Here is a 14,876-nt window from a genome sequence, read left to right as displayed (position 1 = left end):
GTTGAGGCCAATATCTGATCAGCTGTGACCGAAAAGAGCAGTTCACAGAACTCATTGCTTTTACTCCTGCTCCTGAAAGCCAAACTGTAATTTTTTTGTTTGTTATTATGACAGTGCTAATATAATCCAGTTTGTACATTAATAGATGCATGCTTTTATTAAAGGGACAATATCCTAGAGGCTTGACAATAGATATTGGGAATAACAAGTACAATGTGATACGCAACAGCAATAAAATCAAAACTGAAACATAAGCAAGATGACAAAGTTTCTAGTGCTACCACATTTTTTAAAAGTCACACAGAAACATGAAAATTACTTTAATCCAAAGCCATTAGATGTTGCTGAATGCAACCATTTTAGCAAGCGGAAAGTTCGTAAGACAATTAATGACAACACTATTTATTTAAAGAACTAATCCTTATATTGAAATGTGGGTGCTTTTTTTAAAAACCAAGCCTTACCTGATAGTTTTATGTGTCGACCAAACTCAATTTTGGTTGTTCAGCGTGTAAATTCTGGTCAATTTAACTTGCATGTAAAATTGCTGTGTCAGTGGAAATGGTATCCATGGATGCTGGTGAACTTCATTCACCACCAGTGCCTGGCTGTAGTCTATTGCTGCAGTCCAAAACATGCAACATTACTAAGAGATGAGACTTTAGCCAAACATCTTCCTGAACACACAAGAATGGTTTGTGTGAAAGTTATCACAAGCAGCTTGGTTTACTTAATGATAGCAGAGTCAAGGGATATGGGGAGAAGGCAGGAACGGGCTACATATGTGGATGATCAGCGATGATCAGTGAATGGCGGTGCTGGCTCGAAGGGCCGAATGGCCTGCTCCTGCACCTATGGTCTATTGTCTATTACTTGCCCTGTTGAACTTGAATCATTGATAAACTAATGCAGTTTTGACAAAATTATAGGAACAATCTATCAAAGTTTCATATCTGTCAGAGTCACAGTCAATTCAAACATTCAAAGTCCATGGTGTCTATTATGAAAATAGAGAAATAATATGATGTGCTAATCAATGGTGACCTAAAGTGAATTGATGTGAAAGAAAAGGGTTCCTTACTAATACCGAACATACTAGAGATGTGCTAAGATCTGGGGTTTTTTTGTACACCGAGATTTAACTGAAGAGCTTGTTTCTGTCAACAGCCTTCAGTTTCAACCACTCGGTTTGCAATATTTATGAAGCAAAACTAATGTCAGGCATAGTCTCTTTCCATGATATCATATAGCTTCAAATGGAGCAGTCAAAAACTCAGCCAGAATGGTTAATGAAACTCTTAAGCTGTTTGGGTTGCAGGGACATTCAAAACCAATTTGGACAATATTTTTCTAGGTACAGAACAACTCCATACACTACTGTTCATAGACATACTGTGATTGAGTGCATGTGCGTACATGCTTGACTGAGTGTCAAAATACTTTGATTCCATTGAACAGGCAAGTCACATGGTATGCATGCCTTTTCAAGATGCTTGAAGACTTACATAAATAGTGGGTCAAGACCTCTCCCTTCCAAATAAACCACTTTCTCCTTTGGTACATACATGCTTTGCAAAATCATTACAAACCATACAGAAAACAAAATAACTTGTGGAGCACCAAAGCCAATAACAAAATGATCCAACCCAGTTTAATGATCCAGCCAATCCTTCAGTTTAGTAGTTTTGTTTATTTTATTATTGTCACGTCCACTAAGGTACAGTGAGAAGCTTTTTGTTGTTTGCCATCCATAACCAATCCTTTGTGCTACACTTTAGAGAATGTGAATCTCCGCTTAGCAAAGGGTCACCATTCTTCAAGCACCCCTTAATTCATAGATTAGTTTGATCCTTGTTGTACAATGATCCAATTTGATACTTAGATTTTGTTTTGAGTTCACGATTAGAAACCTGCCAGAATGCTATTTATTTCACCTCAGCATCTGCCTTGTACATTTGCAGCATAAGTATAATTTTATCTAATCTGAAGCAATTTATCTATAGCAAAATGTTTCAACAAAACATAATTTTGGAAATAATGGTAATAAAAGAGATTTTCAGGATAATCTTGGCATTTAGCATTGATGAAGACTTGACAACTGGTATTCTTCACAACAATAGCAACTAGAAGTAAAATTCATATATGTACAATAAAACCATAAAATCAAATATTTTAAAAAGTCATAATCTTCAAGAGGAAATGTGCAGCAAATTATCCAGTCATTCATATAGCATACAATTCAACCAGTTAAAAGAATCATCAGCAGTAGTTTCATTAATATTCCTCTCTATGGCACCACCATTTTAGATTCCACAGCCCATTTCCTTCAGATACCTTTGGAGAGGGTGGAGAATATTACCAATCACATTATAATCCTCACTTCCAGAAAAAATGCACCACCACGACTCTTCTGTCTGCAGAAGAACACAACTGAATATAATTAATTAGCTTACTTGAAAACCCATCAGATAATAGAATTGCTGCATTCACACTTAATAAAAGCACTAAATGACATGACTCATTTAAACTGCCAGTCAGGAGGCACATCAGGAATTTAAGAGCAAAGTGGCCATGATTCCATAATCTAGGAGCAGATGCATAATTGTGTCCACAGATATCTCAGCAAGGAAGCCTACCAACCTTATACTAATCTCCCCGAATTGAAGGAGATAACAGAAATCTAAAATGCACTTTCAATTATTCTTCTGATACTGCAAGAGGCTGAAAAAGTTTCTGACACGTGCTGCTTTCAAAGAGGATTCCAGTTTTGTGAAGATTTCTTCGTACAGACAAAAAAGAAAGTCTTTTAGTGCTCCTCTCTCGTAAATGAAATTTAACAAAAATATGGGGGGGCTTTGTAACAGTTCACAGGAAATTATTTGGAAAAAAAATCATATATATATATATATGTTTCATCATCAATTGCAGAATATAATAATGTTTGTACACTGAACGTAACACCCAAAATTCACCTTTTTTCAAGTTCATAGAACAGATTTATGGAACTGTGATATATTGCATATACTCTATCAAACCGCATGTTCAGCAGATACTAACAAGGTCAATAGACAATAGGAGCAGGAGTAGGCCATTCGGCCCCTCGAGTCAGCACTACCATTCAATGTGATCATGGTTGACCATTCTCAATCAGCACCCCGTTCCTGCCTTCTCCCCATACCCCCGGACTCCGCTATCCTTAAGAGCTCTATCAAGCTCTATCTTGAATGCATTCAGAGAATTGGGCTCCACTGCCTTCTGAGGCAGAGAATTCCACAGATTTACAACTCTCTGACTGAAAAGGTTTTTCCTCATCTCCGTTCTAAATGGCCTACCCCTTACTCTTAAACTGTGGCCCCTGGTTCCGGACTCCCCCAACATTGGGAACATGTTTCCTGCCTCTAACATGTCCAACCCCTTAATAGTCAAAGTTCCACTTGCAGAATCTGCCAGGGCATATTATCACTAAGCCATGTTAAAGGTGAGAATAGTTGGTTAACAAAACCCACTTAGTCCTTCTCCACCACCCATCTCCTTAACCTTTCCACTGACACCGAGATAACATTTCCAACCAACCACAAAAATACAGTATCTCTACCAAGTATTTCTTCTACACAACCCTTCAATTAAATCTCTTTTGAACAGCAATTCGTTCTGGAGTACCGACTTCTCCATACATCTGATATCAGACCCAACATAAATGTTAAGACAGCTAAAGGAGCTGCAGAAATCTCATCCGCTGGGTTATTTTGTTGACAGCTCCTAAATTTAATTAATTTAACAACCAGATCTTCGTCCATTGGTTCTAAATATATTAAATTTGCCAAGAGATTAGAAAGGTTCTTTATTTCTAAATTATACCATTCAATTCCCAAGTGGAAACATATACTTTACTTTGAAAGCAGTATTCTGATGGACTTGTTTTCTGCAATGCAATAGCCAATATATCCACACCAATGACTTTTTGTAGGTTTTTCGCGTCCAATGCCCTAAGGAGAGCTCACGGAAATCATTTTTGTAAACCTTTGACCGGGTGCCTGCCTATTTCTGTGGTTACATGTCAACCATGAACTCAGAGTTTACATTATTTTGTTTTCCACCAGAAAGCTGCTCATTATGTCTCAGCCAGGACTCAGTTGCAGGCTCGAACTCAGAAGGTTGTGGTTTCAAATGGCACTCCAGGGCTTTGAGTACATAATGCAGGCTGACCAGCAGAGAAACGAGGTAACCCTGCGGTGTCAGAAGGCCTGTTACTTGAGTGAAACGCCAAACCAATTCCAATCCCATCAGGTGAGATCAGAAAATCCCATGGCTCTAATTTGAAGAGCAAACCAATTAGCCCTGGTGTTTTGGGTAGTGGTTATTATTCAATCAGCAGGTAATCAAGGGATTATCACATTATAATGTGAGGGATCCTGTTGTGTGAAAATTGAGCACCTAGTTCCCTACATTATGGTGGTAGCAAGAGTCCCATAATTAGTCCAGAAGACGTAAAGCATCCTAAAATGTCCTGAGATCATGAACATTGTTATTCAAAATCTACCAGATCTTCTGTAAGAACAGTTGTAAGAATAATCAGTCCCACAAACATGCTTTGATCACAATGCATGCAAGTATTAAACATACCGATATAAAAATGATGGATTATGATTAATATCTTCCAGGCAATAGAAATATGCAGGAAATGGTTATAAACAAAATTCAACAAGCATTTTATTGTGCAGTTTTAATTAGGTAATGCATACAGGTGAAGAATAAAGATTTTTTAAAGAGAAAATTAAAGGATAGATAGGGGAGATGCACAGAGTCTCTTGCCCAGAGTAGGGGGAATTGAGAGCCTGGGGACATAGGTTTAAGGTGAAGGGGAAACGATTTAATAACAACCCGAGGGGTAACTTTCTCACATAAAGTGTGGTGAGTGTATGGAATGAGCTACCGGAGTAGGTCGCTGAAACAGGTACTATTGCAACATTTAAGAAACATTTAGACAAGTACATGGATAGGACAGGTTTAGATGAATATGGGTCAAATGCAGGCAGGTGGGATTCGTGTAGAAGGGACATGTTGGCAAGTTGGGCCGAAGGGCCTGTTTCCACTATGACTCTATGACTAAAAGCTTGGCATTTCTCCCATCCTCAAGTGAGTCCGCACCAACCAGCGATCACCCCTTGCACTAGCACTATCCTAAGAACTGGGGACAACTGACAATTGTACCAAAGCCAATTACCTACATGTTTGGAGTGTGAGAGGAAACCCAGAGAAAACCCAGGCGGTTTCAGGGAGAACATACAAATTCCGTACACAGAGCAACCAATGATCAGGATTGAACCTGGATCTCTGGCACTATAAGGGAGCAACTCTACCATTGTGCCGCCCTTGGGCATTTGCTCTTGCTTTAACTGTTCATCACAATAATGATTGTGTTCACAAAAAACACATTTCCAACAACTTAAAAGAAGCCACTTTTATTTTTTAATTATTTCATTTTAATACCATCTCTCAGATAATCCTACCATTAAGGTATAGGTTAGAGGAAAGTTTTTTCATATATCTATCACATTGCAAATGTACTATACCATCTGACTTTCCTATATATTTTGTTTAAAAAGGCTGACTTGAACATACAAAAATAAATTGGATCCTCTTTCCAATAAGCTTTGGTGACTGTATGGCTCATTGTAGGATGAATATGGCACGACAGCCATATATTTAGCCAAATACACTGGAATTTCATGCTCTCCCATGTCACAAAATCACCCACTGAAGAATTGGTCTCGACCCGAAGCGTCACCTATTCCTTTTCTTTAGAGATGCTGCCTGGCCCACTGAGCTTTTAGTGTCTATCTTCAGTTTAAACCAGCATCCATAGTTCCTTCCTACACTAGATTTCAGTATCAGTTTGCTGATTGTTCATAATCTTAGACAGAGATGAAGCAAGAAAATCCATGCCGCATTCCTGAGAACATTACAAACTATGAACTATTATCATTAATTAAAAAAACATGGTGCCATTGCTAACAATGGAAGGATCTATAAACTTGATGAAGACGAGAGAAGATGGCTTCCCTGGGCTGAAATGCTATGCAGCTTTAAAAAAGGAGGAAAACTTTCATTATCCCCAACCCGAATAGAATCTCCCCATTTAATTTTACATATGGATCTGTGTACACACACCATCCATGCTTACTTGAAAAGTTCAATCATAAATCTTTGCACATTTAGTAGCAATAGAGACCAATAATGGCAGTAGAGGCCAATTCACTGGAAGAATTTAAAAGAGAGTTAGATAGAGCTTTCAGAGCTAGCAGAATCAAAGGATATGGGGAGAAGGCAGGCCCGGGTTACTGATTATGGATGATCCGCCATGATCACAATGAATGGTGGTGCTGGCTCCAAGGGCCAAATGGCCTCCTCCTGCACATATTTTCTATGTTTCTAAAATCAATTCTCATTATAATTCTCCGTTTTGTTCTGTGTACTCATACAAAAACATTTACAAAATATAACTGCAGAACAAACTAGAGATGCCAAACTGTGCAAGACTTCTTACCCAGTTGTTGTGATTACTTCTCACAAAGTATTAAATACTGAAATATTTGAAATAGTTAAGTGATTTATTTTAAACCATCTTCAGGATGAGGAGAAATTTATAAAAAGATTATATTTTTTGATTCATTCCAATCCCATGTTACATTGAATTTGAGGCTTTAGCTGGAAGCTCTATAATTACAAGGAATAGTATAAATATCGCACCATCACAAAAATTCAATTAGGTTCGCCAGAAAAAAGCAAATCAGTGGTGCAGCACTAGTGTTGCTATCTTACTGTGCCAAATACCCAGGTTCGATCATGATTATGGGTGCTGTCTGTATGAAGTTTGTACGTTCTCCCCATGACCGCGCGGCTTTTCCCCGGGTGCTCCGGTTTCCTCCCACGCTCCAAAGACATACAGGCTCGTAGGTTAAAGATAGTAAATTGTCTCTAATGTGTAGGATAGAACTAGGGTACGGGGATCAATGGTCGATGTAGGCCCGGTGGGCCGAAGGGGCTGTTTCCATGCTGTACCTCTATACTAAACTATAGAAATCAGATGGTAAAAATAAAAAAAATGTTAGGTTGTTATCATACAAGAAATGAAATAGAGAATGAAACATAAAGTTGGGATTAAGGGAGAAGAATCTGAAGTAACAAACTTTATATTTTTATAACATGCTAAAATGTAGAACCCATTTATTTTTCTTCAAATTGTAGATTTACATAGCTCTATATTATTGAAAGTATATGAACGTTTCTTCAATGTTCTTTTAAGAGGATAAGATATCAGAATTATAATATTAGTTTTATCAGGACTAGAGAGGTTGCTATTATAATCCGTAATATAACTTGGAATAACACTAAAAACACATCTAATCCTGATCAAAAGTAACTTAACTTTGTAATTATGATTTTCTATAAAGAGAATAGCAACCACAAATTTGATGTGATTTTCAAGGTATAGGTTGAGTGCTTTAATGATTGCATCAGTACACCCTATGGAGGAACAAAGAGGCCCTTACAGCAGCTTCCATATTTCTGCATTCACCCACATGCAAGGCCAAGAGGTCGATGTTGATTTTGCACCATTGAATATGACAATATTGACAACAATTGCTGATGGTTTCACCATCATTACAATCACAATTTCTGGACATGATTGCAAACATGTATTGTTTCCGCTCTACATCTGACAAGTGAATACATTATTTTGTCTTCCTCATAAGTTCATAAGTTGTAGGAGCCGAATTAGCCCATTCGGCCCATCATGTCCACTCCACCATTCAGTCAAGGCTGATCTATCTTTCCCTCGCTATCATTCCCCTGCCTTCCCTCCATAACCCCCGACATCTAACTAATCGAGAATCTATTTATCTCCAACTTAAAAATATCCATTGACTTGGCCTCTCTAATATGTATATCACCAAGTCAGATATATTTCCTCATATCAATTTCTTCAGTCCTTGGCAATTCATCTCAAGAGAATGCAATCAGCAGACAATTAGTTTAACCTGTTGAATCTTATCTCCTAACCTGATAGCTCTAAGCTCCAACCCCTCTCTGTCACTTAATCCTGGACACGCAATTGATGATTTCTGTCAGTTTTCCACTAGATGGAGTATTAACACCAGACAAAAGAGAAAAAATTATCTTGAGGAACGAAAGGGAAAAAAATGTGATGATTCAACCTACCAAGTCTCCTTTCCAACCAGATAGTCATAACAGACGTGGAAAGGACAGGTATTTTTGGCCCACAGCTGGAGTGGAAAAAAAGTTTCAGAGAGAAATACAAGAGTAGAGGGCATTTTTTGTGCTTGAAAGCTTAAAAAAGAAACCCCACCCAACTGTGAAAAATCTAAAACTTCTAACAAAGCTTGAGGCTGCATTGATTTTAGACTTATGTCCTACCATTTTCAATCAGGACTTGGTATTACCAGTGTTAAGCCTTATCTCGATGCCTTCCAACTGCACTACACTTAAAATTTCCACCTATATGTTGCAAAATGGGCTTTGGATGGGTACAATTAATTTTCAGTATTAAAAAAAAGACAAACAATGATGAAGAAGGTGGATTTGGTGCACTTTTCTGCTCCACAAGCTGCATCATATTATGATCCATGTCTGCATCTGGCAAGCACTATTCTACCTCCCTCAACAGGGCTTACTGGGAATGCTGCTGGATGTTGTTTTATGTCCCAGATGCTGTGATTATTCAGGCTATTGGCGTTTCTGAAACCAAGGACATACTGGCGGCAATCCATCTGACCTTCCTGTCATTCTATTGTAAATGGAGTACGAACACGAATCCGACCTACTGGACATTATTGTGCAAAATTAAAAATAAAATTGGGTTTTACTGGTCACAAAATTGTTCGTCATAATGATTCCCCTTAGTCGTTTCACACTTAGCTGCATAACTACTATTCAGATTAATTAATTTACCCTGGCAAAAAACCGTTGAACAATTATTTCACTCAATTCTAGGATGAATTGGATAAAGTGCTAAAATGTACAACCCATTCCTTTTTCTTCAGTTTGTAGTTATATAGCTATGCACTTAAAACCATTCCAAGCAATTTGCATACAGCTGGGTTAGGAATTTTGCACCCAGGCAGCAACTCAGTAATGTGTGGCTACACAAAGATTGAAGATTGGTTTATTGACAGCCTTCTAGTGCAGAGACGGAGTAATGTGTAGTCTCTGTATATCTGCATGTACATTTGCATGATTGTGCATACATTTAGGATGAATTTAGATTTAGTTCCGATATTTGATTCATGCTCTGCATCTGTTCATGATCCAAGACCAACTTGTTAAATGAAAATGCAATACTTCCAAAACAACAGGCAACCCTGAAAAATGAACTTCAGAAACAACACACATAAAATATTAAATATAATATCCAAACATCCCATTTGTCATAATGTGAAATCCTGCTGAATTATTGCCCTTCAACCAAGTAGCATTGGATTGGTAAAGCACCATAGTTTGATGTAGTTAATTTAATTGTAGCTGGAGGACTATTTTATATTTTAAATTCTAGACCCAAGTTAACTAAATGTGGCTGTTTGTAATATTCTGCTGACAATTAAGTTGACACCAAATAGACCAATTTGTGATCATGTTTATAGAGTACAGTACAGCTCTTGCATGCTCAAAACACTTTCCCACTTTTGAAGTATGCAATTATAAATGAAGTTCTGGAGAGGCAGAATGAAATAGACTAAACAATGTTTCAAGTAACATCAATCATGGGAAATCTCAAGCAGTTTATTTCATCTGAAAATTAAGAAATTAAATTTTTATGCTTGTTGCCATGTATAATAAAGCTCTGTTATTTAATAGCATCATTTACAGTCACACAAAATGAAAAATGCTAGCTGAAAACAACCTAAAATTAGTCTGAAGCCAGAAGCAGTTCTGATACCGACATTGCAGAACAGTACTGTCAGGATGAATCACTGGGGACTGTTATTTTTTTAATTATTTTTTGGCAATGGCAACATTGCGTTAAATGGGAATTAAAAATCTACAATGTGTGATTTAAACAGTGGTTAAATGATTCATTCGCAAGCCAGTATTGGTAAAATAAAAACATGGCTTTTTTCTTACAATCCTGATGATGGGTTTGATATGGAATCACTTCCGTTAAGAATTGCTTTTCTGCTGTTTAGGTTGATGCAATCACATTTACTAGGCTTCCAAATCATCATGCCAGTCATGTGTTCACCGTGACTTTTAACATATCCTGATGTGCAACCCTGCACCATTGTAATGGTAATCATTAACCTGTTGGCACTAGCTGGAATGGTGGTAAACTACAGATAAACCACACATTGATGCTCTTCGCTGGTTGCCCTTATCAGCCTTTTGGATTAGAATCGTTGTTATATTCAGGAAGAGCAGAAATGCTGACAGGTAATGTAAAGGATGCACAGAAATTCAGTTGAGCAAGTTTTTCCTGCTTGTGGAGGGTGAACGTTATTCCAAAGTGTGTGCATCTGCCAGCTCTATGGTGCCCAAGAGGAGTAGGGAATAAGGTTGGCCACTCCCTAGACTTCCTGCACTTGTTCCCACCGACAGTGCTTGTGATGGAAGACTGTTACAGGGAAAGAAGTTTCACCCCAGTGTAACTGCATGCATTCTTGAGTAGAGTGCTTCAACTAGAAGTGGACAATAAGGCACTCAATTGGTTTATTTTATGCTGTTTGCAATTCATAGGAATACATGCCGATAGTTGTTTATAAACAATTTGACATAACAATAGAAAAATAATAGAGACCTAGAGGCTTAGTTACAACATAAACTGTCATGTGATATCACATGCTATTCTATAACTTTTGATTTACAGCAGTTTGAAATGTTAGGAAAAAGATGCATTTTAAATGGAAATAATTAATACATTTGACAGATGAATGCAATTCAGAGGGAAAATATGCCAACGTGACCATAATAGCAGGAACTATTTATTTTGTGCATCATATTGAAAATGCTTGAGCTTCATATAATGAATGGCTTGTGAAGTGTAATGATAATTAATTAGTATTGACACTAAACTTTGCTATCAACTCCCACACTGAGTGGCATGTTAAATCAAAACTTACTTTGGTCACAATTGCAATTTTGTATTTTCTGTCAGTGTTAACCATTTTTATTATCTTTGTTAATCTACAAAGTAACAATGACATTACTTCCTTCGAAGACACACATGATCAAGCAATAGTTAAGATTTCAGTTAGAAAATCTTAACTCTGACACACAATATTGTCAAAGAAAATTATTAGATTTATTCATTTCAGGTAAATCTCTAAATCAGTACCAATTTCACAATGTTAATTCCATTTTCATCTCAGTTTTCTTTCCACATAGAGCATGAAGTCTATTCAATTTTAATTCATTTAAATATACTAGGAACCAATATATCAGATCACAACTCCAATATCGTAGGGTCTAGTAATCTGGTGCCACAGGCTAGAAACAAAATCAGAGGTGACGATTATTTACTTTAACTCACAAGTTGGATCAGTCGGTAAAATTGACTGGAACTGTGATGGAAACAGATTAAATGATAATATTCAAGAGATAAATAGATTAATACCTCAAGGTGAGAAACTACATTGCGACAAAGAAAGAGGGGTGTTATTCATTGAAAAGCGCAGCCAAAGAGCAAGCAGCGATTAGATGGTCGAATGGCCGGTTTTGTACTGCGTTATTCTATACCGTACATCAGGGGATCTATGAGCAAGTGTACCCATGTCCAGATAGAATCGTATAAACTACGGAGTAGGCAATTCGAAACCGAGACCAACAGTTAGGTGGTTAGGTCATATAATATAAGAAAATAACTGCAGATGCTGGTACAAATCGAAGGTATTTATTCATAAAATGCTGGAGTAACTCAGCAGGTCAGGCAGCATCTCAGGAGAGAAGGAATGGGTGACGTTTCGGGTCGAGACCCTTCTTCAGACTGGTTAGGTTAGGTCAGCTCGAATCCAAAACTATGTTTAAAAGGGTCTCCCCACACAGACTCACCAGTGGGAAGAAATGCGAAGTGCGACTTGCTTCACGCACATTCCACCACCAGGGTCTCCCGAGCTCTTTACAAAGACGTTTCAGCACCGCCGAGGCAGACAGCAGCGCAACGGCTCGCCGAACTAACAGGCAGGCGGCACCAGAATACGACAGAGCAACATGCTGCAATCACACCACAGAGTTTATTATACGCGTCCCCTGTGTGAGTGCCAGTGACCGGCGACGCAGACCTGCGGTACAAAGCCGTGCCTGCTGAAGAAGGGGAAATGATGCGGGGCTGGGTTATTTTTTGACTGAATCGTTACCTTGTAGAGCCGAAAGCTGCAAAGTCCACGCAATCAAACCGCAGATCAAACGCAGCCGAGGCAGTGAAAGGATGCAGTCAGATTTACAACAGTCTGAAGAAGGGTCTCGACCCGAAACGTCACCCATTCCTTCTCTCCTGAGATGCTGCCTGACCTGCTGAGTTACTCCAGCATTTTGTGAATAAATCGATTTGTACCAGCATCTGCAGTTATTTTCTTATACGATTCGTTTTACAACTTGTCCTCTCCTCTCCCGAGTCTTTACAGTTCCACTTTCTCAGCAGCCGCTAAACTACTCCGGGTAAATCAAAACCCCACGCCAATCTCCCAGAGCAGAGTAGAGCCGGGCGGGTGATTGATCCGAGTAATTTAATATAAAACCTCGTACTTCCATATACACGGGGGGAAAAAAGTTTCATGGTGTGTAACGCCATCCTATCCATGAATCAGCATGGATCTTATTCGACAGTAATATTCAATTTGGCTGCAAAACACTTGCTTTTAACAAAAAAAAGGACAGCGCCGAATCCTCATTTTGAAGCATCGTGTAAAACGTGATAATATTTACTTATTAAAATCAGTCCCACTTACTGCAGAAAAAAAGTAAAACTCGCTAACTTACCATCAAGGGAATGATCCTGGTTTTTCCACCCTCAGACACACACACGCAAAGCCCAAAGGATAGTCGTATTTGCCACTTCACGATGATGCTTTAAATGGTCATTTATTGTCGGCAGGACACACGAAGTTAAGTCACCGATGCTGTTTGTTTGTTGGCAGGTTTAAGTGGGAGCTGGAAGCGTCCAGTTTTGCCGTCCGCTGTTGCAGAAGACCGCTGTTCCCTCTCTCTCTATCTCTCTCTCCCTCTCACGGGGATGGATGGGAGGAGGGGGGATTGGAGGAGTGTTTCAGAAAATCAAATGGTTCCCAACCTTTGCATCCCAATCCAAGCTCATCCCATGCTCCTTACCAGCAGAGTCATCATTCCCCTGCACGAGTAGCGAGGAGGTGTTGGCGGTGGTACAATCGCGCCTGGTGTCCCCTCTCTCCCTCTCTCTCTCTCCACTCTCTCTGCCTTGGGACCGCTGTGGTAAGCGTGGATTCACATTCACACCGGCACCACATCCAGCCAGGTACTGGTGTTGTTGCTGTTGCCTTTGGGTCGCGTACTGCGGCGCTGCCTTCAGTTCAGCTCTCCTCGCAAAAAAAACTTCACGTGGGCGACGGGAGGGCGGAAAAAATATATATATATAGCAAATGAAAGGGCCACTCGCCCGGCCAAACCTGACCCTTTTCACTGCGCGGCCCCCAACACTTCGTCCCGGCTTCTGGACTGGACGCTTGCGCGCTGGAGATGAAATCACTGGGTAATTACAAGCAGCGTGATTTCTTGCCCGTTTCAATCATTCAGCAGCCTCGCAACCTGGAGCAGATTCGTCTGCCTTACACATTCCCCCCCCCCCCCCCCCTCTCTCCTCCTCCCCCCTCCTTAAAAAAGAAACATCAAACCCCAGGCTGCAAATGGACTTACACCATGTCGTTTTGTATTTGCAAATGAAATGAAGATTATTTTTGCGCCTGTAAATGCCTATTCGAGCCTGATTTGTAGGACAGGTTTTAATTCAGTAAATCTGAGCAATGGTTGAGTCACAGGTATTTTGAAGGAGAGGGAGTTGATGCCATTTATTTCACATCGCAGTGCACCAGTCTGGTTTCATTCCATTTTAATACAAATAGTCATTCCAGCGCAGAGAAGAATTGACCCCTTTGCCTCGCCGGATAATTAGCCCACCGGATGATCACTGATCAGTTAAACCTGTTTCTCCCACCGCAACGTTCAACCCCACTCGCTGCAGTCACTTGGTTCTGAGTACGTCGCAAGGAGCTTTTTTTAATTTGAGAAACCGGGCAATGAACGTTGCTCCGCGCTGAGGCAAAGCCTAAAAGCAAGGCGAGTCTACAGATTGAAGCAGCATTCTCTCATACGGACGGACTCGCAAACATCTGGAACTTCCGTCTGATATTCAACAAAACCTCCGAACGTGAAGTTTGCTCATTCCACACATCAACAGAGCTCCCTTACATCCGCTTCTTGAGACGTTGAGATTAGTATGGACACCCATCACTCTATTAAAGCGCATGGCCACCCACCAATTAAGGCAACAATTTTGTAAGATAGCCCTTTGATAACCTTCATGTTGACGCTGTTTAGGGATGTTCAGGAGCTGTGGCACTTCCACAAGAAGAAACCCCTTTTTATTTTTCATGTTAGAGAGATTGTCCACTACCAATTATAACTTGATAATCAAATTAAACCCCTTCAAACCAGGTCTTTCTTTTTCGTCCATTTTAATGAGCCTGGTGTTCATTAAGTAATTCATGTTAATCAATGGTTTAATGTTGCATCTTTGACGACTGCAAGGATATACACATTTTTTTCGGGACAGCGATGGAGGGTGTTTGGCCCATCCAAATCCATGCAGAATATCAGAGCATTCCCAACAATCC

At 39.4% G+C, this 14,876-nt stretch overlaps 1 protein-coding gene across 8 annotated transcripts in view; it reads right to left on the bottom strand.

Annotated features, from left to right (window-relative positions):
• The window catches only part of LOC144602325 (leucine-rich repeat-containing protein 4C-like), a 723,850-nt gene extending 710,072 nt beyond the window's left edge, over positions 1 to 13,778 (bottom strand). For 6 of the 8 annotated variants that reach the window (XM_078415291.1, XM_078415288.1, XM_078415296.1 and 3 more), the window contains exon 1: positions 12,991 to 13,778. The gene's annotated coding sequence lies outside the window, so the exon portion shown is untranslated. Of the gene's footprint in view, positions 1 to 12,063; positions 12,084 to 12,990 lie in introns of those variants that run through there. The other 2 variants (XM_078415292.1, XM_078415293.1) reach the window with 2 other exon arrangements.
• Positions 13,779 to 14,876: the final 1,098 nt, after the last annotated feature.

Source organism: Rhinoraja longicauda, chromosome 18 (assembly GCF_053455715.1).
Source record: "Rhinoraja longicauda isolate Sanriku21f chromosome 18, sRhiLon1.1, whole genome shotgun sequence".
Taxonomy (NCBI): domain Eukaryota; kingdom Metazoa; phylum Chordata; class Chondrichthyes; order Rajiformes; family Arhynchobatidae; genus Rhinoraja; species Rhinoraja longicauda.
This window is presented reverse-complemented; position numbering and strand designations above follow the sequence as displayed.